Genomic DNA, 27,692 nt, shown 5'->3' with positions numbered 1-27,692 from the left:
TATTTCTCTTTTGTAAATTTTAGCACTGCCACTTTAGCCATCAACAACTATGTTTTAGGCTGCTTTGTGTTTTTAAAGCATCACAGCGCAGACTGCATGTTTTTAAAGTTCATGTCAAGCTAAAATTAGTTAGTAAAACTTAGTAAAAAATAGTTAGACATCATATCCCCTGTGCTCTATTTCATTGTTTAAATGGTTTTGAAATAAAAACACAGATAAAACATAGCTTATGTAAATGCCTTCTGTCCGAATTGGTTCAAATGATCTCAAAACCAGCCTAATTATGCATGACTACCTTTGTCCAATTAGTCAAATAATCATTCAGCCAACCCACCGACTAGCTGATTTCGAAAATAACATCCACCCATCTCTAGTGGTATCCATTTACTTTTTGCCTGTTTCAGTTGACTGCATTTGACTATTGAATCCAATGAGGTGGGATCCAGAGCCAAAGCATCTACAATCCTGAAAATACATCCAAGAGCTCTATTATTACATTCAGACATTTGTAAGACTAGGGTCTCGTGCTTATAAAGGTGTAATTACCATATCCACATCATGTCATCAGCGAGCTTGTTTTATCATGCAAATGGAACTCTTTAGTAAATGCACCCCGGTGCAATACCACACACAGCTGCATGAACTGACATGCTAATGAGACGCTGTAGACAAAAGTAAAAGAATAGAGGATATGCTTTCAGGATCAATCTGCATCAATCCACACAGCCCTGTGTCAGAAAAGCTCTCGTTGAATAATACATACGTGGGCCCCAAAAGTAATAACTCCGATTCATTATGAAAAGCCCTCAATTTTTATAGATGGATATGCTACAGAATAAAAGCATGAACGAATCTGCATTTAAAGCCAAGTCATACTGAATCAACAGAGAAGCTATTTACATGGTAAATACTGTTATTCGCCTCTGCCAGAGCCATTCAGACCGTGAAGATGCAACCCGAGGTTTCCAGCTGAATGCAATCTACTCCTTTGGAGTGGCGAGAACAATAAACACTAATGAGCGGTCCATCTCCAAAATATTATTTACAGTAGACGCATATATATGAGCGCATTTAGCTAGCGGCCCCTTCAAGAGGCCTTGTTGGGCGCCAGCTGCTTTTAAATTGTCTCAGTGCATTTCCTCTTGAGATCTGCTCACATCAGCAGAGGATAAAAGGGGAAATTAAGGCATTGTCGACACTAGAAGCCGTTCCTCATCATTCTCCTTCCCAGACACACAGTTGGAGGGGATGGAGCTGGGGATTTGTACTGTAGACTTGAAAGCAGTTGTTTGTCAGCCTGTTTTCTCTCCCGCTTGATACAAATCGTATTCTGCATAAAAGTGCTTATGAGAACATATTCTGTAGGCTGGGAGCTTAGAGAAGGCGAAAGAGAGAGAGCACTCTTTTGCTGCTTGTTATCGCTCCTTTCTCTTATGTTAATATTGATATTCATGACCTACCTGCTTGGACTATGAAAGTGAAGAAGCATCGCTGCAGGAATACAGTGGCGCAATAGATCTCTTCAGGTTGCAGCGCTGGAACAAAGAGAAATGGTAGCGTAAGTGGTAGTTCTGTCAGATAGACTCATAGCAGCAAGTGTTATGCAAATGATCTGTTCATTCATTTATTCATTCGTAATGCTGCTTCCTCTTTAAAGGTCTCGAACATCTGTTATTTGTCGCTTCGTGCTCGCGTCACCCGTCGCTATCAGTTTTGGACCCGTCTTGCTGACCAGAGGTGGGCTCCTCACCCCCCTTGGCAGGATCAGGCGGTTTTGGCAAGAATATGTACGCCAAAGGATATGATTCCAATCACACACGCTCACACAAAATTGTATTAATATTCAAATTTGCTTTGAGTCATTCTGGCAAAATTAGCATTTTCAGGCCAACGGTTCCCTTTTCCCTGTGGGTTTTTGGAATGTCGATTTCAATTTATGTGTAAATTAAAGACTTGAAAAGATTTTAATGTTTTTTTTTCTACAATACAGATTAAATACAGTCATAACTCAACGTAAATTTCGAACTGTTGCATTTTTGAATATCATACAGTGAAGATTCTAAATTTATGTTTGGACTTTGGGGGTGTGAATGTATGTCATTTGTTGTGAAATGTGAAACTCCGATCAAAGAATGTTAACATAATAACAGCAAATTATGCATAATTACAAGCAATTAGCCCTAAACGTAACCTTATAGTAAGTATATGTAGTTAATTAGTAATGCACTAACATCACCCTAAAATGAAATATAACCCCACAGACTACATTTTAGTCCAGAGGCCAGTTGGTATTGGTTTATAAAAAGAAGCCATGATGGAACAGCTAAGAGCTGCAGCGTGAACCAGCTCAGTTTCAGTGTGTGGTTGTTTATATTCACATTTGACACTGATAATATACTTTCTGATATACCTGACAGGTAAATAGAGTCAAAAGTTTTCTCTCTCCGAGCTGTGCTGTGTGACAGAAACCTGAGGATTAATAACTTTAGAATTGAATTTGCCACTTTTTTTCCACGGTGATACAATCACATGTTTCTGGAACGAGCCGCTGGGTTTGGGCAATCAGGAAATCTCCGTCCCTGAGAAGTGTTCGTACACGAGCAATTTCTAGTTGCTGTTGGTAAAATGGTAGGCAGCGTGCCTGTGAATCCTCTCCAAAATAAACCTTAAGGGATCAAAAAGTGAACTGATAAAAGTGTCATCAGATAGCTAAAAGTTTCACTGTCTTCCTTGAGAGTCAGAATGTGAATATGAGAGGAGTGGGAAGGGATGGGAGAGATAGAGCGAGAGGAGGAGGATAAATCCCTTTGCCGAATGTGTCGTGCATTTCAATCAGCCTCATCTCTAGCCCTCAAGACTGTGTTTAAGGTAACACATCCACAAGGCATTTTAGTAATCAGTGACCTCCTCGACTCAACTTACCCAGGAAAATCTGGGGTTTATTACATCTTTGGAGGAGCGCTTTTCTTCACTTTTCTTTACAAGAGGGCATGTGAGTTGTAAATGTTGAATGTTGTATTCCTTTCAAAATAATTCAAGCTGATCAGGCAGTCAAGGACAAAATAACTAATAGTCATTGATATTTTTATTGATTTTTCCATAATTTCTCAGAATAAAAGGTAGTATTTATCAATATATGCAGTAGCAATAAACAATTATAAAATATATTGGAACGTCTGTAAATAATCAGACATTTGTTTTCCGTTCTTGCTTGAAAAGAAAAGAAAAAAACATGGTTTTCTGGTTTTAGCTGGTTTAACTAAACAAGTGTCCAAAACCCTTATAAAACCGTTCAGCAATATAGAACTATATTTAATTATAATATAAAATAACATTTATTTTAATAGTTTGATAACGCAGTTATTGTTTTTTTCACTTAGGATAGCATCACAGCTTATGACGTAACAGTTAACAAATTACATTATAATATAACATTTTCATGCTTAACAAATGAATACCTTTGATCTTCACATGCTTCTCTCACAACGTCAACCTTCACGGTATTGATACTTCGAGATCAAACCGTCCCGTCTCCACCATCACAATTCTTCTTAGAGCCCTGGCCGTGAAATCTGTGCGAGTTTACAGATAAAAAGAGACAAACGCCAATGCGCATGACTGCCTCTCTGAAATGCCCTTGTGACACTGGGTGCACAGTTCATTTTACGCTTGCTTTGCCATCAAGTGTGATGAGGTACCTTATCAACCCTCCAAATCAACCACCTGTGATCTACAGCCTCAGGGTGCATCTACTCCATTTACTGGCTTTAAAACCTTCAGATTCAAAGATTTAAGCAGCGCCGGGCTGCTGTGAATCACAATTAATCGGGCTTCTGCACATCAGTGTCTCACCTCATCCAGACGTGCATTAGTTAATTGCCGTGCCGTTTACCCAGATGAGGCAAAACTTACTCAAAGTGGTGCTTCCCATCATGCAGTCTCATTAAAAACTCTTGGAAAGGGACCACAAATAAATTGTGTTTGTGAAACATATACAAGCCTTCCTGTATCACCAAACTCCAATGCAAAGTTTTGTTTGTTTTTTTGGGTTTTTTTTTTTCTCCATGCATTCTAGAGACACGGAGGAGGTCTACAAGCTGTCGTATAGCAGCTCACCTCCTCACCTCTTACCGCATTAACAATAGTGGAGCAGAATCAAAATGAACTTGACAACCCTGAAGGTGAGTTTGCATGGTTTGTGACTAAAATAAACCTCTCAGATTTCATGGAGCTTCGGGTTTCATATACAGTGGGGTTCAAAACAATGTCATTTAATATATACATTTTCATTGCAAATTATGTTGTCACCATAACAATTGGAGTGAAAAGCTGCAATTTACCATGAATGTCAAAAAAAAGTGTTATGTTTTTCGATAACACTTTATTTTAGGTTCTCTTAACTAGTTGATTATTAATGTCACGTATTTGGACTCTTTGCTGTTGTTTTTCTTGTCCCCGTGTGTCCTACTTTCTGTTAATTGTCTCATTGAATTCAGGTGTGTCTTGTTAATTTAGTGATTTCCTGTGTGTTTATAAGTTCCAGTTTGTTTCCGTTCTAATCGTCCGGTCTCATCTTTGAATGCGTGTGGTTATAGTCTGCCTGCCTGTAGTAATATTGTTTTCTCTTTTGTGGAAGATTAAAGACTGTTAAGTGTTAAATTATTGTCGAGTGCTCCTTCCCTCAACCACACCGTGACAATTACGCATGCATATCCCTAGAATCTTAGCTATTTATTAGTAGTAATTAGTAGTCTATACATGACTGTATTCTACATCTCTAATCCTACCCAATACCTAAACTTAACAACTACCTTACTAACTGTCAATAAGCAGCAATAAGCAGCACCTTAAATTTTAAGGTGCAAGTTTTTGAAAATGATAATGTTATTATCATCTACTTGTAAACTAAAACAAATAAAAAATTGAAAAAGAATCTTTACAAAGTGACACTGCTAACTTATTATTATTATTATTATTATTATTTATATTCTATATTCTATTAATTTTTTTTTCATTTTCACTGGTCTGTATGAACGGTCTGTACAAAAATGTAAAAAATACAAAAGAAAAACATTACCATTTCATGGAAACTGTTTGTCATGAAAATGCATCTTTCTGAAACAACCCTGGACCCCACCCTCAGTTATGCTTGAGTTTATTTTCTATCCTTTATTCTGAAGAAGCAAAGCCAGACCAGAGCTGCCCCCTCAAGATGATGGTAACAAATCATTACTTGTGAAGTTTGGCCCTCTCTCTACCCCGCAGTCCGCCCAGTCTCCTCTCCACCCACGCCTGAGCTCTCAGACTCTCACAAGAACAGATCCCAGCCATGTAGATATTAATGCACTGTCAGGTCCCTTCACAGTGGCTGCACCCAGGACAGAGGATCATCAGTCTTACACCATGGTTTGCAAATTCTTCAATGACCTCCTTCGGCTGGAGGTATTTTGTGAGTTTTCCCCTGTGGCTAATCTAACTTGTTCAGTCAACCCTACTCACTTTACATGACTTACTCTTCCATAGTTTTTTATTTATTATTTTCAAAAATCCTACTATGCAAGAGACAGGCAAGCAAAATGTAGACCAAATAGTCCTAATTTTGGCTTTGTACAAAGTAAAAATCTATCTGTCTTGTTGAAAGTACTTTGAACATCTACTACTCTTAATTGAAGTCAAGCAACTCTTTAAAATCACTCCAAAAGTAGCTAACTACATTTAAGCTCTTGTAGGGCCACTAGTATTTTAAACTATCAGATGATACGGTATTTAGCTGTTTCTTACAGACTTTGATGTCCCTATAGTTGATTTTTATTAAAACTTCATACATTTCAAGTTACATGAAGGTTATATAAATGTAAAAAAAAAAAAATCTAAATCAAAATATGTAAAATACAATATACTGTACTGATTTTAATGATTTATTTATTTATTTATTTTTACAGGCATTTGACTTATATTATAAATTTTGTACATCAAAATTTTAATTCTAATTAATGTTTTCAAACTGTAACAATATAAACAGATAGAGGAATTAACATAAATCTTTTCATGATTCATAGCGGGACACAGAATTGTATACATTTTTAATGTATAAATGGTCATTCTATGTAATGCAGCAAACAAAAAACTTAGCACTGAAATAATCTATTTATTTATGTATGTTTGTTTGATTGTTTGTTTATGAGTTTGTGTTTTAGTGGTGAATTTTTTTTGGAATAAACAAAGGGTACTGCAATATTACTAATAATAGTTAATTAAAAATACAATAGAATGATCTGTCAATTAAACTAAATGATTAGACATAAAAAAACAAATGAAAAAACTAAATGGAAGATAAATAAAAATACAAATGTAATAAATAAATAATTTTATTCTTGACAGAAGTCCCAGTTTTTGTGAGTGGAACCTTTTATGCAAACATTTTTTTCAATGTGTAGAATGACATCAAATCTTCTAGCCACAAGAAAGTGGGAGGAGGTTTAGAAGACTTCCAGTGCAGTTAGGCAAAGGCTACGATATTAGCATACTTTTCTGAAAGTTCATCCAAAACTGCTCTTACACCAAAAATAGCAATCAACGGGTATGGATCAAAGGAAATATAAGAATGTTAGAAAAAGTGTCAAAAAAAAGAAATACCAAAAATCTTCTAACTCTGGACAAGAAAAAAAATTGTCAGGAGCCAGCGAACAACTATTGCAAATACATCCACATCCAGAAATAACTTAATTCACCGAGCTGTATTGGTCTTAATGCTCGCACATAATGTGAGGAGGGATCAGCATCATGTGCAATTATTGACTCAATTCATCACTACTTGCTGACAAATACAGCTTGTGAGCTGCATTCCTCTCTAGCAGCTGAGCTACATGCTAATGCAAAATGTAGTTATGTTAATATCTGTCTGCTCACCTAAATCATACCTTTAGACCCTGGCAAGGAGTTTCCTTAATCGTTAATTTTTCATGGTTCTAAATGAAAAATGCCCCTGACAAGTGTTCTTGTCCGCTGCCACTGTGGGACAGCTGACATATGCTCAGCACCAAAGCAAATGAAGAGATGTAGCAAAATTGTCAGAAGGCATTAGACTCAAAGCTGATCTGTTGTCCCCTGACAGTCTTGCTTGACAGACATAACAACATCATGTAAGATTCAGACACCGGTCATGCCACTAGTCCATCCTCCGTTACATAATCCTGGTGTTTTCTGCACACAGACTTCAATCGGGACACTCTTTTTTTCCGCCGTTCACACCACCAGCTGCTTATTTTGCCCTCAACAAGCCTCTCTTGTCACCGGCAACTGCCGGCTGCCATTCTTAATACAACTTCACACATGCCACGTCGCCCTCTCTGTTGGAACGCTCCTTTTACCAGGTGCGTGAGATACTCGAGTCATTTATTCGCCGTCGGGAGACAAGTCTTCAGAGACCTGAGTGTCTTTTCAGATGTTCTACATGAAATCACCGCTTTTCCCTATTCAGCTCAACGGATGAGCCGTTTGCTCGACATCCTCAACAAAAGCAGCTTCTAAAGCCACAAAAAGCCTTTTGTTATTTTTTTTCTTACACCAGACGCATGTCAGAAATAGCAGTGAAGAACAATTTCCTTGTTTCTCGACTACTGTACAACCGTGCGAGGTTTGATGAGAGCCGGGCTGAGCTCCTATCTCCCGGCTGGTGAGCAGATACCTGGGGAGCAGGTAGTCGAAGCTTCTGTTCGCCAGTAATTGCGCTTCAACAACACCCCCACCGACTGTAGAAAAATTCCCCTCCGCTGCGAGGAGCTGCCACCCCTGCTGAGCGAAAACAAGCTCCTCAGGCTACGCGGGGGGCAGCTCTCACTCCATTTCCCTTGCCGACGACGACACGCCGGCCTCGGCGGGCATATAGATCTCCTCATAGATCAGGCCTGTTTGTGTGATTACTGCGTTGATCATTGGAAAATTACACACAATAGCTTGAGAGCAAAAGGCCTCGGGGGAGGAAACATGAGAGTACTCGCCAAATTGCTAGTTCTAATGAGAAGACAATACTGAGCAGTACAAAGCTGGCTGCCGTTTTGACTCCTCCTCCTCAAAAAAAAAACGGAGGATAGTTGGGGGTGAACGACCTGGCAATCTCTCCAAGATGGTCTGAGGAAATCAGCTGTGAAATGGAAATACTTGAGTGTACAACAATCCTCGAAACCGGAACCTATTGTGTCGAGGTTCATTTGTCCAGCAAACATTCATGACCTTGACTTACGAATGAATCATTGACAAAAATTTCCAAGGGTTAGAATTCCTAATGAATTGAGTCAGGGGGAGATTTTTTGATAACTGCATCCTGGGAGATGGCGTTAAGTCCCGCAACGAAAAAGAAGACGCTAAATCAACTTTGGCTGGGACAAAAATCATGGATATGACTAGAAAACGGCTGAAAGGTCTTTAACCTCCTCACTCCAGAGACAGAGCCTATTTCAGAACACGCTAATTATAGAGAAAATGTGCAAATTATATACTTCTACTTTGATAATTGGATTTCATAAGTTGTACGTAAAGCGTATGCTAATAAGGGTTTCGGGGGTTGAAATCATTTAAAATGCCTTATCTGTGAATAGACATTTCTCTTGACTGAAAAATGCAATCCATTAACCTATACAAGAGGCTCCTACGCACCACTTCTGAATGTTGCGCAAACGCGTTAAGAATTTACTCCTGTTGCTTATCACTGAGTCATAAATCCATTGACAGGATCATCAGCATATTCGATTAAAGTCTCACTTAAACATTTGCATACAACTTATACCGAGCCATGACTTGGTGTTCCTTATCTCAAAAGACTCCTCCAGGCCTCAAACATAAAAGTCTTTCCTCTCTTGATGAATATACATGAATGCATCATTCAGTTGACATTAGCTATTTTTCAGTCTTTTTTATGTATTGGCCCTTTTTTGTAGAAGCAGACATAGGGAAAATGGCAAGAAATAGTGACACCGGCTAGTAAATTAGTTAAATACTAATCCACTATAAAGTGAATCAAAAACTCAAGGTTATTGTTGAGGTTATTTTATCATATGTCAAGTACAGTGGAGTATAGTGGAGTTTCATAACAAGAATAACACACATAAGTGGACAAATGACAATTTAATGCAATTATTTACAGTGTACACCCAGTGTTCAAAGATTATTATTAGAGATAAAGCAAAATGAGTGACAAAGAAGGTAAACAGGATCTGGCGAACACTAAAATGTGTTACATATTGTATACATACATGGAAAATATATTTCAAACAATAGTTGTTTGTTTGAGCTTTCTATTTATTATATCCTGAAATAAGATATTAGGCAGCAAAGCTTTTTTCAACATTCATAATAGTAAGAAATGTTTCATGAGCAGCAAATCAGCATGTTAGAATGATTTCTGAAGGATCATGTGACACTGAAGACTGGAGTAATGATGCTAAAAATTCAGCTTTAGCATTAGAGGAATTACATGTTAAAATATAATAAAAAAAATTGTAAGTAGTAATACTTTTTTCGTAAATGCAACTTTAGTCAGCATAAGAGGAAAAATATATAGCAACGCAGCTGTCTTCAACATTGATAATAACAAATGCTTCATGAGCAGCAAATCAGCATTTTACAATGTTTTTCTGAAGGATCACGTGACACAAGATCAAAAAAACCTAGAGTGGAGCTGAAGTGATTATAGATCACTTTGAAAGAAAAGTGGGCCCCAAAATCATGAATTCTGAGTGCATAGTGAATTATGCAGGTTTTTGTGCACGGTTTAGTGAATACATTCCACATTTTTCCTCGATTCTGCCACAGGACAGAGGTTAGAGATCAGTCATTACTGTAAACAAGAATACAGAAAGATGACAGTCAAGACAGCCGAGGAGTCAAAGTGACCCTGAATTAGAAAGGGCAACACTACAGCCTTGAGGAAAGATTAGTGTCAGCTGTAAATTACCGCCCTTGGACAGCACCTAACCGCCACAGTGAGGGTCATACGCCGTGCTCCGAAACAAAATAAAACACAAGAACGGGAAACACACTTGCTGTATTCCCCACAAAGTCAGAAAGATGCATTAACAGAACAACTCAAGTTGAAAACGTCACATGATGAATACAAAATGCCAAGCGAGGCTTTGTAGTGCTGATCGTTTCATTGGGGCTGAGTGATTTAAAACACAGCCGATCAAACAACACAACTTTGATTGAACGAATCTGTCCGCTGGACTCAATCCAAGCCATTTTCAGTCGAAGCCTGATGAAGCCTCGCTCCATTTTTCAGAGTCTGGTGCAGACGTACAGTATCAGCTGCCACAGCACGTTCACAGGTCTCTGATCACATGGTCGGAGCTATAATAGCGCCATAGAAACACCCAGAAGTCTGTGCTTAAGTAATCTATTCCATTTGGTCTGCTCTGCTTGACGTCCACGCGCTCATGTGAAATGAAACCTGTAAATCTTTGACTCAAGGTGGCCAATTTTAATAAGATGAGCTCACATTACAATGTAGCCCATCTCCCCAGGAGTCTATTTAATAAATAATAGATGCCCTTTGCTCAAGATTGCAGAGAGCAAGCCATGGGTTAGCCAAAGATTGGCAAAGGGCTGAAATCCCTTGCGCTTTAGTGGACTGCTATAACCTACTTATTGGTTTAATAAACTATTACGTTATTATTTATTACTCTGGTCCACTTCCTGTGGCTCACTGAGATACATTTCACGTTCCTCTCCACAGCCTGCAAGCGTACGTAATCTCTTTAGCCTGTTTGTGAACGTTTAAGTGGCAAAATAATGTAATCGCATCACCTTAGCACTTGCCTGAGCGCTTCTGGTGTGCAACACTTCCCAGAAGCCTCTCTTTGAACCTAATTGATGGCTGTTCAGGCCAAGATGACAGGTAACGCTGGAACTGTCACACTCTTTGAAGTCTCGCCTCTATTTGTTGAACAGCGTCTGATCTCTGACTGTACGTCGCCAGGGACGGCTGTTTGTCCAAATCTGTCAAGGCTCATCAGTCAACTACAACTACAGCCGAGGAGAACTGGATTCAGCATGCGATAATGTATTTAAAAGGATCGGCCAAGTGAAACAGTGTTAAAATCTTATCAGTTCCCGGGCAATTGCGTGTATCGATTCTGTCGTTACTCTGGGAAATACGCCTAAAAAGGACAGAGGGTGGAAAAGTGTTATGATTCAGTGGTTAGATTTGCAAGGTTAACCGCTTTCCTGATGTAAAACAAAGATGTCAAATGTTTACTGATCCAAAACGTACATTTTTAGCTTTCAGTTTTTTGTTTGATTGTTTTTTTAATAGGATTTATGAGTCAATGGCATTATGCTAAAAATGCGATTCATTCATACAAGTAAAACACATTACTTTTCAAGAGTTTGGTGCTTGTTATTAAAGGCTTATTATTAAACAGATATCCATTTATCTACCCAGACAGCAACTTAGCGTTGGCCCAGATTTGGCCCCCATTTCTTTCTCATTTAACACAAAAATATTTTTAATTATTTTGGGATATTTTCACAGTTAAATAATATATTTTGTGAATAATTGCAATTAACTAATTTCATTATAATATAAAAATAATAATAATAATAATTCACTGACAACCCAATATATGCTGTGATGCGCAATAATAATAGTATTAATTATAATGAACATGTCTAAGCTCGCTTTTATACAAGGTTTAAGGAAAAATATATATTTTTAAAAATGTATAAAAAAAGTATAAAGGCTTTTTTGCTAAACCATATGAACCAATGTGAATCTAAAAATTACATTTCTATTTTAAACTAGATTATTTTTTCATTTTCTTTTGTCACCGACAGTTCTATTTGTCATCGAAATACAAAAAAGCACACAAAAGTCAAAATTAAATTAAACTGTCCAAAACACTACTTCACTACTGTTTAATACTTTCATGACATCATTGCAAATTGTCCAACAGATGCAGTGCACCACATTATTTTTTATATTCAACATGCATAAAAAGTATTCAGAAACATTCTGAACAGGCTGTGAAATAATTTTGTCTTCATGTTTTCATGATAACACCAGGTCATGTCAGCTACAAAGCAGATGGACAGTATTCCTATTTTTGTCATCATCCAGCACAAATGTGCATTATGAAATTATTGTGCTGATGCTGTCATAAAATCAGTTTCAAAAGGTAAAAACGTGCTAAAAACTGTGCAAACTGCTGACAATTATTCTAATCTTAATTTATACATCAGGCATGACAAAAACCACAATGATTCTTGACACAAGCTGCTTCTGCTGTGTCCTTGTAAACAACGTGTGCAAGCTCAAGAGAAATGGATTTCAGTTTTCTTCATGTCTATAACTGTCAACTCTCTCTTGATGGGCAATTAAAAAGATAAAACAAGATCAAAAGTCAGCAAGACAGCAATGCACATTAATTCAGCCAGCTAATAAGAATCCCACACAATCAATACCACACGGCAGGACTCTGTCTCGCTCAACATATTAATGGGAAATAATCATGTCCTCTAATTACGCATGCAAATTTACACATCTATCTGCAGTTCTGTTCTGCACGCTGTTTAGTATTTTTCCTTCTGATGATAGTAAAACACAATGCGGCAGCAGCTAAGGAATATTTCTGTTATTGCAAAAAATTGCATTCGAAAGGGTTTTTGTTCGTGATGTTTAAAGCTCTAAAAATCAGTGCAAAACCCGACCACTTTTAAACGTGTCATTTGCTCTTTCTCAGTTTACTGCCCGGAGTGCTGTTCTTTAAAGAAATAGTTCACTCAAAAATTAACATTTTGCTGGAAATTGTTTCACCCTCAGGCCTTTCGAGATGTATGACTTTGTTTCTTCATCAGAACAGATTTGGAGAAATTTAGCATTTTATCACTTGCTCACCGACGGATCTTGTGCAGTGCATGGGTGCCGCCAGAAGGAGTCCACTCAAGTTTTTTTAAACTTCTAATCATTGCTTCCAACATACTTGACATAGTTACCTGCTTGTAAATTATGATAATGTTTTTATCAGTTGTTTGCACCCATTGCCAGCAAATCATGTGATGCAAAATTTCTCTGATGTAGAAACAACCCAATCTACATCTTAGATGGCCATAAAAGCTGTTCATAACTGAGCAGTACACAATATTCATATTCTTGGTGCAGTTTCGAAATACAACAAAGCAAAAGAAAAGCTTTAAGGAAACTCCCAAAGTGTGTATACAAAAAGCTGATTTTAAGTGACATATCTGTAGAAAAGCCGGTCTGAGCTTGACAGCAATAAAATCTGCTTTGTTGTATCTTTAGGGACCCCTCAGCTGCCTAAGGTTTGTGTTGTGTTAAAATACAAAGAATACCTCATGTAGAGCAAGCGGTTTGGTCTCCCGAGTCTTTCTGATTCACTCTATTTCCAGAGAAAGCTGCTGCATCACAAGGATTTTACACAGGGGTGTATCAACCATTATAACTTGGGGGGACATGTCCCCCCTTCGCAAATCTTTTGGAAATGAGCAAGGGTTTAGTGATAATCCTAATAAGGCCAGTGCCCACTTACCTGCCTCCCAGCGAATCATTCAGGACCGCTTGGTGAATGTTACATCAGCCAATTAATATTCATGAGACAGACTAATAATGCATCTCCCCAACTTTTCAGATGGTTCCTACACCCGTGGTTTCATCAGTCACACCCTGAGGTTTAATTATCTCATTTAGCTAGTCTACTCTCAGGCACATCCCTAGACAAGCAACTAACAAGTCCCCGAAAACCTACTACAGGTGTGCTAGACTTGATTAATTTTCAGAGATTTTCAAAGACTTAATTAGATTCAGTACCATCTCTGTGTAAAGGAATCAGAGATACGCGTCCAGATGGGACGGTGTCTCGCTGCTTTCTGATCTGGAGTCGCTCAGTGGTATCGGATGGTTTCGAAGAATTTGGTTTTGAAGACTTTTAATATAAAAAACAAATTGAAGATTAAAAAGTGGAGACATTTGATCGCTAATTTAAGCTGTTTTCGGGTAAATGGATAATGCGAAATGCAAAGAGATGTTATCTGACCACATTAAACATGGTTACGGTACACAGAATAAAAGTTCTTCCAGAATTTCAAAGAGGATGTGTCTGCTCTGACTGAAAAAAAAAACAAAACGATATGCCTTAAAATCCCAGCCTGCAGTGTGCACAAATGACAAAACCTTCATCCTCAAGAAATCTTTTGACTGCAAAATGTAATAAAGGCATACAAAGTCGAAGTGTGATACCACTGAAATAAATCTTTAATGGATCTGTCAAGCCATGGATCTGTCAGATGCTTGACATTCAATTCCGCTAAAACAAATTATACTGTGCCAAACGTTTTATGAAATGCTGCATCATATAGGGTGACCAGTGATACAAATATAGAGTGCTTGTTCATACACCGTACTGTCATGTCATCTTTTCTCCATCCGGCTTTTCTAGTGCTATTACATACGTTGGATTTGCAATGTTGGTGATTATAGAATGATCAAAAAAGCTTGCATCATAGGATCAGCAAACACACTGTGACACTCCAGAAGCACCTGCTGTGCACGGACACCTGTCAAACCTGCCGATATTCCCTCAGAGGAAGTGACTAAGCAGCTGGGCTGCCATCTGTCTTTCTGTAAATTACCCCCCGAGGTTGTCCTCCCATTCTAAAACTAGCATCTGAGAGGGTGACCTTCTTTGCTGCCATAAAAGCTACGTTACATCATAAACTGCCCAGCTTCACCACCATCAATTTCCACTGGGTCTTAACCATAAACCCCAACTGTATTGTGTTTTAAACCCACCGCCACTAGACGAGTGACTTCTACTCATAAACCTTTGGTGTGCCATAAAAGCCACCGTGAGGCCAGGGGTCATGTGTTGGACATCCTCTTCACTTCACTTCAAATAGTCCACTGACTAGACTGACTAAGCAACACAGTCCCAAGACCAATTGGTATGTATTTTACGAGGTGACTAATTTGTACGAATTTGTGTATGCTCACTTTTGTAAGATTTGTCTAAACAACAGTGAAGGGTAGTTTTAGGGGTGGAGTTAAGTGTAGGTTATTCGTACAAATTCATAAAAATAGTATGTTTTAGCAAAAATCATATGAATTTGTAGAAGTGAGGTCATACGAATTCTTAAGAATGATAAAATATGTACAAATTGTTGTGAGATCGGGCTTGTATATAAATATATGATATACATTGTATTGGCACAGCATACTATCACTTAATAATGATGCAAATAAACACCATGTGTAATTAAACAAAACCGTACGATCCATACAATAAGAAGTCATAGCTGAACATTGTTTATATTAAAGCTGCAGTCTGTGAGTTTAGTCTCTTTGTCGCCATCTATGTTTAAGATACCAGGTATTGCAGCTTTTTGCGGAATTATATGCTATGCGTGGGTTGTACTGCGGCGCGGATGAATCTAATGTTTTGAGCTGAACGTGTAGCTTTCGGCCGCTGCACTGAAGTGAACCTGTATTTAGTAATCTCAGATTCTAAACTACGTCTTGAAATATATGAACCAAATAAGAATTTTCACCAGATATTGACATCTGAACAAGTAAGTCTGCCATGCTTAGTTCTGACTGAGGAAAAATCATTATCATAAATCGCGCTACCGATGGTGATTTAATCTAACTATCGATTAGGTCATATCACGTCAAAACCTGCAGGTTATTTTTATTGTTATACTTTATTCTCAAATGATGAATGTTAACATCATCAGCATTGCGTGACTAAGGGGGAAATTGTGTATCAGCGTGTAGTTTTGTTTTATTTTGTTTGTTTTTTAAATTCATTTACACTTTTATTCAGCGAGGATGCAGTAAACGGATCAAAACAGTAAAGACATGTGAAAATTATATTCATTAAAGAAACCACAAAAAAACGTGTGTAACTGTATTCAACATTGATAATAATGTTGAGACACACGCATAGTCCTCCACATGTTTTGTGTTATTATCATAACAATTAATCGATATCTTAATTACAGTAAATTCCTGAAAACCGACACCCCTAATTATTGCTACAGTAATCATGGAAGATGAGTTTAATGCTTCCTTTTAATTTATTTCTGCCCAATCAAAAGCATTTGTTGTTTTGACAATTGTTAACCTACAGTTTGCTGTTGTGAACCGCTGCTAACAAAGTTTAGGTATCTGATTACTGATTACAACATGGTTGAAAGATACTGAAGAGACTCGTGAACTTCAGGCCCCCACTAATTATTTTCACATCAAACAAGAAGTATTGAGTGCCAGAGACATGTTGTGAGGGGGCTAGACAGCAATTATTACCACTCTCTACAAGATTAATGGGTCACTACCTGAGATGTATCTCGCCCCAGAGAAAGAAACAAAACACGGCAGCACAGCACATATAAACAGGTCCATATGTCATGTGCTCCAGCAAATTCCACGTGTATCCATTTTACCACCCAGAAATAATGTAATGCATGGCCTACTATGAAATAGAGCATGCTTTTTCCTTTGGGAAATCTTGTGGTGTTGCACACTTTGAACTCAATGGATATGGGAAGGGCTTTTTTAAAGACAGCCGATGCTTTAAATGCAGCCGCAAGACTCATCAAAGATGAGCAACAGAGCTGGCTAACAAGGAAAAAAAAAACAACCTTTATGTAACGAGTACAGCATCTCAAGTAAGCTTGTTAATTGCCATGAGAAAGACCAGGAGAATTAGTCCTTACATATATTCAGCATCAAGAAGTGCCTTATAGGCTCGTGCTGCACAGAATGTTTCCGTGTCGAGATGAAATATGCAGTGCCTGCAATGTCACTGTTAGGATGCCCACTGGGGCACAAACAAACCCCCATCCATCATTCTCTTCTCAGCCATAGCTGTTTAACTGTTAAACAGACCCTTTATCAACACTGACAGGCCCAGCACGGTGTTAACAGACGCGGGCTATCATTCCTTCTGGTAGGAAGCTTGAATGTTTGGAACGTACGGAGTCCGAAACAACCTGGCATGATGAAATGGAGAGAGCTGCAAAGTTCATCAACAGCTGGATCGGATATTTTGGACAGATTCCACATCCATCTGTCAAGCATCACAAATGGACAACTTTCCGCTTTCACAGCACTGAACACAGATCTATACAGTATATATAGTTTTACTATAAATATTTTGGTTGCACTTTATTTAATAGTGCATGTACTTACAGTGTACTTACGTAAGGAAGTACTATAATTTAAAGTAACAAGGGGGTATGGTTAGGTTTAGTGTTAGTACCTAGTTATTACCTAGTTATTGTAATTATATGGTAAGTATAGAGTATGTACATGAGGAACACGACTGCAAAATAAGGTGCTACCAATATTTTCTCTAGAATACCTTTCACATTGCAAAATTTTCTAGAAATTCCTGAGTAAAATTAGTATGTGTTTTGTGTACGGTTTTGAAAACACTATATATAGATCTGTGTTAGCTCTTGAGAGTTACTCCTGCATCTTAAATGACGTGATGCGCGCAAAGCCAGTCAAGGTCATGGGTTCAGTTCTCGAGTAAAGCATGAGCTGGTTTACATTCCCTGAATGGAGTGTAAGTCACTTTGGATGAAAGTGTTTGGCAAATGCATACAATGGAAGTGTGAATACTCTTCTTCACTCCAGTTAACACGTTTGCCGTTCAACATTTTCATTCTGGCAGTGGATATTTAAACAAGTGTTAAAAAAAGTGTAAATTCCTATTTGCAGCAAATATAAATAGCAACAACAAAAAAAAACAGCTTGTTTACATTGTAAGCATCTATCATTATTTGCATTTAATAGTAACATGGAGGTACATCGCTAGAGATTCATAGATAAAATGATGATTTTTCAAATGTCAAAATCAAAATTAAACACAAAATTACAGGTAAAAATATGCTTATTCTTTGCCAAGTTTGTTAAAATGTGTGACTTACTTGAATTCTGTATAAATGTTATGTAGACGAGAGAGAGAGAGAGACCTTTAACGAAAAAAGTAGTCTTGTCAAACAATTAATCACATCCAAAATGTTTGGTTTACATTATATATCTACTGTATGTGTACAGTATATATTTTGAAAATATTTAATTTTATATGTTTATATGTTCATATTCTTATATTTTATATTATATCTCAATGCATTTATTATATAAGAATAACATTTTCTTAAATATATACATGCATGTGTTTGTATATACAGAATAAATGCACACAGTATACACACATTACGTAAACAACATCTTTTATTTTGGAATCAATTAATTGTTTGACAGCACAAATAATTCAAATTATTTTTGCAATGTGCCTTTAATTTTTAATTTCTGCTATTGTGCATAATTTGTTCATATTTAATGAACAATATTAAACAATATTAAAGGAGTAGCCTAGTTCACCCAAAAAGAAAATTCTATCATTATTTACTTATGTACTAATTTCATAAATCAGTGGAACAGAAAAGAGCCACCCGACAGTCATTTTTCAAAATCGTCTTTTGTGTTCTACAGAAGAAAGTCAGCCAGCTTTTGAACAACATGAGGGTGACAAATGATGACAGAACAACATCATATCATACCATTCGTTGTTAGCAGGGTTTCAAACACAAGGTTAAAAGCAATTCTAACCCTCCTTGGAAATTACAAGTGTGAAACTTTCCAAAGTGCCCTGAAAGTGTTAAAAGAGGCTGTAACCCAGTGTTTTAAAAAGATGGTAACCCAAAGAGTTAAGAACAGTGTGAAAACCCTTCAACTAACTTAAAGCGATGCCATTTTGTTTTAAAACTTTTTTTTTTTTTAAGAGTATAACAGTGTTTGGATGGGGACTCTATTCAATCCAAGGCCATTAGCTGCAGTCGCCTTATTACAGTTAACCAAGAAAAGACTGGATAAACATTTGACACCTATAAAATAGATCTTTGTTCTGGTTCAATGCATCCCCTGAAGCAAAGAAAATATAGTGTCCCTCAACACTGCGTATGGCTCTTTTAGCTTTGATCATATTCATGCAACGCCTAAACTCCACATGGTTTTCATGCAGCAGATATCGACTGTACACTATTAAAAAACCTCCGTTTTAGCGATCCGGCAGCACCACGTCCAGACTGTTTAGCAGTGGCTGTCAGCTCCTCTAATTTGAGTCAGTTGCTATCGATATTGATTTGCCTTCCTTGGTATTCCCTTTGGCGGACTGTCTGTCGAAAGTCTCTACTGTAAGTCATCGCTCACCCATACGTCAATTAGATAGTAAGAGGGCAACGAGCTGTCTCAATAAGAACGGATGGCCTGAAAAGTTTAACAGCTCACCACAACTTCAAAATCTCTGCCTGGCTCCAGAACAAGAGGTAATCTGAGGCCACGGCTGATAGCGTGAAGGAAACAATTGCAGGTTAAGCTATTAAATGAACAACTGAGCTGAAGCTAAAGACAAATTTCCCTGTAGGAGAGAGAAAACAAAAGTAAACTCTGAAAATTAATAAATTCATTCGGTTGCAGCACTTACAAGGTGTTTTTAACAAACTATACGAACTGGAATTGTAACCTCATTCGGTTGGACAGGTCCCCCCAAAGAAAGAAGATTGTGTCATTATTCTCACGTCATTGCGAATCTGTAAAGTTTTTCAGTGAAACATAAAAGGACATTTTTGAATCTCCACTTTTCAGGCAACGGCAGTTCATCCAAAATGTACGCAATCACTATAAATGCATGAAAGTACTTCAACAGATTATGCAATTTCTGAGGCAATACATTAGCTTTGTGTGCTAAATTATCTAAATTAAGATAATATTCACCTATGCTGCAGCTCTCAAACTAAATACAGCATCTGATTCGTATGAAAATTACACACACGCACTGCACCATTATCCTTAAGATAACTTGTAGAAAGAAAAAAAAATCAGAAGCACGCAGAATAACATAAGTGGAAAATGTATTAATTGTGCAGCCCTAACACACACACACACACACACACACACACACACACACACAGTACCATTCAAATGATTTTAAATGTTGCTTTTTTAAATATAATTTATTTCAGTGATGCTAATCAGAATATATCTATATATAGAACACACACACACACACACATTATAGAATATGTGTGTGTGTGTGATTTTAGAGTTGGTATATAGGGGTTATTATTAATAAGCACATGGACAAAATAGGTTCTCATTTTTCAATGAACTGCACCTGTAACGTACATCTATGAAAAGTCGTACAGACCATTTTTGTGGTGTTTTATTTTATGGACCCGTGGAAAACATAGCTTTTTGATTTGTCAGTGGACTATTGCCTGTAACTTGCATAAATCATGGGGTGCAACCAATTGTTTGGAATATTTAAACCATTTGCACTTTCTCAGCAAAAAATAGAAAGTAAAAAGTGCTGAAATAATAAAAGAACTTTGTAAATATTAGACGTGGCATTTTAGTTCAGTCAGCAACTGTTTAAACATTCATTAGGGCAGCAGACACATCTGTTTGATTCTGGAAGAGTTGTATTTCCCCATAATTGATTCATAATTGATTTGGAAATAAAGTAAACCTTTGTGCTCATATATATCACGGTTTCCTCCTACATTTGTTGCTGCGGTGCTGAGTACTTACGGGCATTCGCTGTAAATATCACTTAAGAGTGAAACGCAATTACTGGCTACAGGAGCCAGCGCTGGTCACATCCATTCTGCAGATGAACCTGACAACTGCACATTGCATTTGGCCTTATGAGTGAAAGAGCCCAGCGTCTCACTTAGCTCCCCATCTCAATTTACAGACCAGTGAATTGTTGCACTCTCAGCAGGACCAAACAAATACAGGTGGACATATCTGCTAATGTCCAGCCATTTCTGAGCTCACAGCTTTGCTTTCTTCCGAATTGTTTTAAAGCAGGCTGAAAAATGATTGGTTAATAGAGATAATCTTTTTTCTTTCTTCTCTATGAACACTTCTGAGTAAGCAAAACTTCTATGTGATATCTTGGGAAAATGCTCCTTTAATGTCACAACAAAATAGAATAACTAGATTTACATTTTCATGCTGGAAAAGTAAGTGGTGCCTGCCTTTGCTGACTGGCTTAAGGTGCAGTCACATTAGCGTAATCAAACTGCCTATTGTCATTGCTGTGCAGTTTTTCTAAGACGTTCTGGGGTGCATTTTCTATACAGTGACGTAATCCGCTCCTTAACCACCATATACCGCAGAGTATAGTGCTCCATTCTAGAAACTAACTTTCCCACACCTCCAATGTTTTAACCAAGTTGGTTCAATGATATATGACAGATGGGGTTTTGGTTCCTTGCCATTTTTGCCTCTGTCTTGTTTAGTTGGGAATGCTTAATTTCTAGTGATTATAGTCGATTACACAGACAATCTCTGCATTTAATAAAAATGAAGTGTTTAATCTTGTCATTATACATTACTTTCACTCTATTCACAAACAAATCAGTTAATTTCAGTATAAATCAAATCAGTTAACTTCAAATCAGTTAACTTCAGTATAATAATTTAGTACTAGCCAACTAACCTGTATATTTAACATTATTAGTTGAGAGTTATCAGTGTAATCTATATACAAAATAATCAATATTGAATTCAAAATTTATTTGAATTGCACACTTGTGGATAGAAATCAAAACGAATCATGATATTTGTTTCAAAACCTAGGCCAAGTTTGTGATGGTGTTTGCTCAATGTTCATTTGAACTATGGTTTTGAGAAAGACTAAACTCTGTTGCTTATGATGGGACTTCAATCCAATGTTCTAAACAGCTTCAAACATTGCTATGCATCTGAAGTGAAGTGTCAAAGTGATTTTCAGCATGTTACTGTTGCTAAAGTGTTCTGTGTGGTTTATAGCATGTTACTATGCAGGCATTCTGGGTCACTGATGTCTTGAGTGCTTCAAAAATACTTAATGGTTTCTGGTTGCTTGCTGGCCAAAAACCTATGATTTTTTTGGTTAGTAAAATAGATGTGGCAAACCATTAAGCGTGCACACTGGAAAAAACAAAGAAAAAGTATCAAAAAATACAAAAATAATAACAAATTATTAGGAAGCGCACAGGTTTTTCAAGAGATGATGACTAAACCCTTAGAGCAAGTACCACTAATAAACTACTAAACGGATCAAAAATGTTTGGCTTTTTCTGACATGGCTTGTCCAGCACTATATAATATCACTGGACTCTTGCTTATGCGGCAGAACTGTGGCTCCATTATGAAGAACTCTAGTGGCATAAAGAGTCGGAGCAATCCTCTCAGATAATCAGTGTAAGTGAACTACAAGCAAATGTAAAGTGACTGAGAGAGCGGCTCCATCCCTTCTGTCCGAACTGTCCGACTGAGTAAGGCACAGGCCTCTTCAGAGTGACACAGGTGCGCCCGGTGCACTGAGCGCAGGGCAGACAGCCAGTCTTTAATGAATTGGCTGTGCGTCACCGGCATATGGCCACGTTCCAGGGCTAAGCTCGGGATGCAGCCCTCTGCGCTCATCAATGAATCTCAGACACACGTGAAAACGGCAGCCTGGCGGCATTAGCCGAATGCCAATGCGGCTTGGCTGGATGCTGTGATCGCAGAGAAATGGTGGCCTGGCAGAACCGCAAGGACGGATGGCGCTGTCTACCTTCAACATCCTGTCTCACCCAGCGAACCGCTGATATGCCCAGATGAGGAGCTGACCTGAGGGCGGCACTGAGCCATGCTGATCACAAAGACCGTCAAAGGTGAAAATAACAGGAAGCGGTGGCCTTGGAAACGCTGTACAGCGCGCATACAGTAGTCAACCAAGGTGCATATTAAACAAAGTCAAACAAAGAATATCTCATAATGTTCTACAATTAAGAGATAACGTGCAGGCACCCAGTCATTATTACAAAAGAAAGGCCTGATGTGAAGCGCAAGGGTCTTGCATCACTCTGAAAGGGATTATTTTGTGATAATGACCAGATCACTGTATATTTATTCAGATTTTTACATGGCTATTTACTGAACAGTTCATTAAAAAAAACAACCAGCCTGGGAACAAGAGGAACATTACATCCATATTGAATTGCATAGCATATCAAGTTGCCAAATTGATTAATCATATTAAAAAAAAAGAAAAAAATTGTTAAAAATAAAAAAGCAAGACTGGAGTTTTGGGATTGTTTTTCTGCTTCTGGCACTGGAAGCCTTGACTGTGTGAATGGCATTATGAAATCTGAAATCAATTTTGCGGCGCAACATAGTGGCCAATGTCAGAAAGATGCATCACGGGTCTTCCAGCAGAAATGGTTACAAACAAAGCTCTGGAGAGTTTGCTAAATGGCCAGCAATTAGTCAGGTCTGAATCAGATATGAAATACCCAAGAAGTGTCACTTAAACAGAAAAAAAATGCAACTGGGTTGTTTAAACCAACCTTTTTGGTAGTCACATAACCATGTGAAAGCAACTGAATAGCTGGGTTTGCCCATATTTTACCCAGTGCTGGGCTGTATTTAACCCAGTATTTTAGTAGTTGTTATACAAAAATATTGGCCATAAGTCCCATGACTTCAAAAAAAAAATGGTTTCATTTTAATTTGATTGTCCCTTTAACACATTCTGTTGACTATAAGTAGCGTTGCACCTGCATATATACTAACTCTCATTAGAGTGTTAGTAGATTATTAGTAGACTGGTAGGGTTAAGTTTAGAATAAGTTGACATGTACTTGTAAAGTTATTTGTAGTCAGTAAAGTATCTGTTGGGAGATCATCACAACAAAGAGTTAGCAGATATTAATCAGAGAGTCTACTAATACTCTACTGAAAGTTTGTCGACTTGTAAGTGCAAAGATTTTTTTATTGTTAACAAAATGCTCAAAAGGGACCATCAAAATAAAATGTTACCAAAAAATTGAGGGCAGATGCACGTGACCTATAAGTAAAAATTGACAATGGACCACAAAATTATTGAAAATTTATGCACACCCCAGTTTCAACACGAACATGCTTGTCTTGTGTGTAGAAGCGTCACAGAGTATCCTATTTAAAGACAAGCCAATCCACCAACACTTTCTAAAACATGATGTATCATTTAAAAAATGTAATTACCCCAAAAAATGTATGAATAAAAAATAATTATAATATTTTAATATAATGCCATTCCATTAGCAGCGATTGTGTCTTTCTCTGCTTCTTATGTAACTGCAATAAGGTCAAGACCTGAAAGTACTTCATAGCTATACAGATATAGAAAATTAAACAAAATGTCTGGCAACCATTCAAAAACAAGCATTCAGCAGTGTCGTGGGATAAACAGGGTAATTTAATCCTTTTCTCTCACTCTTTTTTGCCTGTCAATGTCTCTCTCATTCTTTTATACCAAAGTGGCGTACCATGATTCATCATAATCAAGGTTGCTTATGTACTTTCCCGTCCTGAAAAGCATAGTCAAGATATGTAACGCTATTCAACATGAGACAAGGCACACTCACTGCAGTAGTGTTGGGTTAACAGCTGTCTCAGGGTGAATGAGCAGAATAACAGGAGGCACTCCATGCTCACAAACCAGTCTGCTTAAACCCTTATGCGCAATCACACTCCTTCATGCTTCCATATTGCATTGATTAGTAGAACAATTTGGCCTGATTACTGATTACAAGTCGACTGATATCATTGTTACGGATGTTAAGAGGCACATTTCCGAACCACCTGCAGCTATGATACAAGTTAATTGCGGAGGAGCACTTATGAGCATCATATCAAATGTCAAGCCTTTTGCCTTTTATGCTCCGTTGGTTTCAAAAGCAGCAACAAGGCAACCAACCTCTTTAATCGCCTGCCGTCAAATGTAGATACATTGTGTGTTATTTTGAACTACGGCAGCTCCAGGGGGTGCAATATTACAGCATTAATGATGCAAACAAAAGTTGACAACATCTAAATAAAGAGCGCCTTTTATTTTTCCTTTTTCGATTTCAACTAGTTCCGCGCCAGTGGCAGATGATCCGAGTCAACTGAATGCACAACTTGCTAGCGCTTCCTGTTGCTTTGTTTGTTATGGCATTGTTTTGCTCTTAGCTTTTGCGACAATCTTACGACAAATAACTTTCCTATCACACAATAAATAATTGCATGCCTAAAGTTATACATGTAGTTGTCATATTTAATATAAAATAAGCAAACTACCAAAGCACCAAATACATTACTGTATATACTACTATTGAAATGTTTGGGGTCAGTAAATTTGTTTTAAAGAAATGGTAAACGTATAAATGCTATTTCTATTTCTAATTCTATTTTTAAACCTAATGCTGCTCGGTTTTAAGATACATGTCGGTTTCATGTTTTATGAAATGTCATTTCATCAAGAAGAATGTTATTTCAACTGGATGTTTTAATGACATAGAATTTCAACATTACTAGAAAATATGTCATATATAACTGAGTGGGAAAAAATTATATATGTGACAGCAATGCATCATTGTACTTTTAAATAGAAAAACTAAATTAAGCACAACTGACAATGAAATGTTTCTTGAGCAGCAAATCGGCATTTCAACATGATTTCTGATGGATTAAGTGACACTCAGGTTTGGTGTAATGGCTGAATGGAAAGAATGAAATCTATTAAAAAGAAAATATTCACAATATCACTGTTTATATGGGAGCATTAAAGAATTCTTTCAAAACCATTAAAACTTTTGGATGGTAGTGTTTATATAGAGTAAAACTAGACAAGATATACATTTTCCAGTCACAGTTGGGTGGCTTCTTCATTTTTTCTTAAACCAAGGCCAAGTAGAAGTCTCATATTTGGCTGTATATTTAAATGACATCACTGCCAAAGTCATTTACACCTCTAACTGAATGCTACATTGAAGATAAAAGTCCCCACAAAATGAATCTTAATCAAAACCACTGAGCCTTGCTTGTCATTTCTCACGTCATTTAGGGGTTACATTAAACACTATTGAAGCTTTATAATGCTGCAGATAGCTTTGTCCTCTAATGCTGGTAATGGCAGCAGCAGAAAATGATGATGGATCCCTTGTTGAAACCTCACACTAAGGCTACGACAGCTGTCTTCAAGGGTCTTCAAGCTGGCCTCCTGTCTTTGATGAGTCACAACCTTGTGACTAAAAGCATCGCTTATGACTAATGTATGAAGAGATGGAATCCCCACTGTTTGTGATCACATTAAGACAGGGCTAAAAGACTCTATAAATAGATTCTTACATGTAGATATATATTTATAATATAGAAGGCTGCCATATAGAATTTAGGCTCTGATCAAATGTGACACATGGCATGTTATTAAGGCCTAAAAGCACTTAGGTTCCTCCTGTCATGTAAAAAGAGAACAGACATGAGAGATGTTTTGAAATCTGTCATCGTCGGAGCGTGTAAAACTTAGGAGACTGATGAGGAACCATCTTGGCAGAACATTCTGGTGTTGTCAGTCGAGCCATGCCAAATCAACCAGTTTACTTGGGGAAAAAAGGAAAGAAAAAGAAAAACTGGCAGGTTTGATCATATTACTACTATTACTTTTTTTAAAAAACATCATAAATAATTTAGCGAGGCTGAATCTTGTGATTGATTGAAGATTGAGCATCTTGCTTGGAGAATTACCTGTGCTCTTCGGTATGTATGCTGACAAAGAATGAGTGGACAAAAAACATAGTATTTTTGTATTCCTTCATGAGTTTGTCCTCATCTCTTGTTTTGAATTTCGATACAAGTGCGATTCGCATTCAATTTACACTCTTGTTCTGCATGTCAAAAAAACATGGTGCTTGAAGAGATGTGCCCAGTGAAATGAAGCATCTTGTGCTTTGACAACAGTAGTAATGATTGAAGAAAAGATTGGATATTCTGCCCAGCCAAAACAGAAAGCCCTGACACATTATGCAACACTCCTTTTTCTTTCACAAGGCTTTATAAGCATGCAGTATGAAAGCTAAACAAGTTTTTATGTTTCTTGAAAAAGTGAGCATAACCCGTGACATCAGGTTCATAAATTTCCACATTTTTTAAAATCATTTAAACATACGTCAAAATGCACATAGTCACCTTGGTGTCTACTGTCTACACAGGCACCTAACTTGTAAGGGAGCATCAGTGTTGCCAAGTCTGAGGTATTCCAGCGGAATTTGGCTTCTTTCATGCTGCTTCAAGGGGATGATTTTTTATTCTGAGGCTAAAGTGAAACACTCTTCCCACGCGTTTTCGACCGAGGTGCGACCCCTGGAAGGACTTTTTGAACACCATTGGGTTAGTTTTGAGTAACAGTTGGGCTGGTTTTGTTATACAGACCTGGCAATCCTGGGGAGCATCTCAAATGGATCAGAAACTGAAATGGAACGGGAAAAACTAAATACATTCTTCGAACAGTTTGTTGTTAGCAAACAAATATAAAATTAAAAATATAAAATGTATAGCATGCACAATGTGTGAAACGGTCTATGAAATATTTTAGGGAAACATATGTATTTATAATGATTTGCCTCAAGCTGATTTATCTGGCAACTTATTTAGTCTTGGATTGTTGTACCCACAAATGATATATGTAATGTTGACTTACAATTAGTCAAAAATTATGTACTATTTCTACTTGTGTAAATAAAATCTTAATAGTATTACTTTTATTCAGCAAGGACATATTAAGTGACAGTAAACACATTTCTAATGTTCCAAAAGATTTCTATTTCAAATAAATGTTCTTTTT

This window comes from Puntigrus tetrazona, chromosome 3 (genome assembly GCF_018831695.1).
Source record: "Puntigrus tetrazona isolate hp1 chromosome 3, ASM1883169v1, whole genome shotgun sequence".
NCBI lineage: Eukaryota > Metazoa > Chordata > Actinopteri > Cypriniformes > Cyprinidae > Puntigrus > Puntigrus tetrazona.
The sequence above is the reverse complement of the archived record's forward strand: the minus strand, read 5'-3'. Positions refer to the sequence as shown.